General features: G+C 43.2%; 1 protein-coding gene across 1 annotated transcript in view; it reads right to left on the bottom strand.

The window, feature by feature from the left end:
- Nucleotides 1–1326, bottom strand: part of LOC106526106 (thyrotropin-releasing hormone-degrading ectoenzyme) — a gene marked incomplete in the record, with an annotated part of 168985 nt that overhangs the window by 155444 nt on the left and 12215 nt on the right.

The following is a 1326-nucleotide window of genomic DNA, read 5'->3' as shown; positions in this document are numbered from 1 at the left end:
GAGTTTTACTTTTAAACTGTAAGTGTATTTTATGTAGTTATAATGCAAATACAATATAAATTAAAGAATAATTTATAATAATTATCATGTTGATCCGTACGGTAATGTGTGGCTGGGCCTCGTGTCACTTTATGTTGAACAAATTGGGCCCGGAGGTTAAAAAGGCTGCAGACCCCTGCTGTAGACCAAACAACTGAGCAGATATAGGTGGTTATTGCTGAGAGTCATCCTCACAGAACATTAAATTTAATCAGTGTAAACTGCAGTTGTTGACATTAGTCAGTGTTTGACTGGTTTCTAAGCAGGTTAAGGGTTAATCAGACGACWGCCTCCTGCTCTGTCAGTCTTTTGTGTGACGGTAACAACATCAGGCTGCAGGGAGTCGACAGTAATCAGGTTTGTGTGCGACGCTGCGTTTAACTTCAACCAGCAGCTTGTTGTGTTGTGATCGAGCTCTGCTGGTTCAGCAGCTGCCCCATCGATCCGCATCGATCCGGACCCGAGCTGCCGGGGAACACGGGCCCAGCGGTGCTTTCAGAGAAACAAACGTGCTCCGACCCGCCGCACCTTTTTTATTCAGAACACTTCCAACCGAACAGAACCAAACCCAACTGGAGCCGGGCCGAGCAGAGCCGAGCCGAGCCTGGGTGGTTCTGTTCATCGACCCGCCGGTGGTCTCGGTCCTGCTGACYGAACCGTCCTCACTGCTGCCCAGATGGAGCAAACAGCCCGCCCAGCCTGGCAGCTGCACCAATCAAACTCATTAGCACTAATTAGCTCCTCACCGTTTGGAGCCAAACCTGATAAATAAATTTAAATTAATTTATCTGGGTTTTTGGCTCAAGACTTTTATTTTGAAAAGTTATTTTCTGAGCAGCCTCAGTGTCTGTGGTGTTCTGAAGGAAGCTGCTTCCTGGAGTTTCATTATAAAACTGATGATCGTTGAAGGTTTGAATCTGAATAAAAACACGACCTGTTGGTTTTTTACCTCTTTTTAACCTGTAAAACATGAAAAATTAACCTTTTTTTCAAGCTTTCCTGCAGTTTGTGAAAATAAAACGATCAGATTTTTCCCTGAATAAATACCAGGAGATATTTYAGTCTCAGGAAACACTCAGAGCGAAGCGTGGAGACTTCTTATGATGAGCAAACACTGAGCCGTCAGTAAACATTATTATTATTATTATTACCTTTTAAATCAGATCAGTGGTTAAACTCTACACTTCCTGTTTTCAATCCACTCACGTATCTAATCTTTATTTTAATCTGTGGATAATCCTAAAACCTTCACAGTCAGCTGAAGTGACAAACCTTACAGCTTCAGGG

Source organism: Austrofundulus limnaeus, unplaced genomic scaffold (genome assembly GCF_001266775.1).
Source record: "Austrofundulus limnaeus strain Quisiro unplaced genomic scaffold, Austrofundulus_limnaeus-1.0 Scaffold259, whole genome shotgun sequence".
Lineage (NCBI taxonomy): Eukaryota > Metazoa > Chordata > Actinopteri > Cyprinodontiformes > Rivulidae > Austrofundulus > Austrofundulus limnaeus.
Note: the sequence above shows the minus strand (reverse complement) of the source record. Positions and strands in the feature narration are given on the sequence as shown.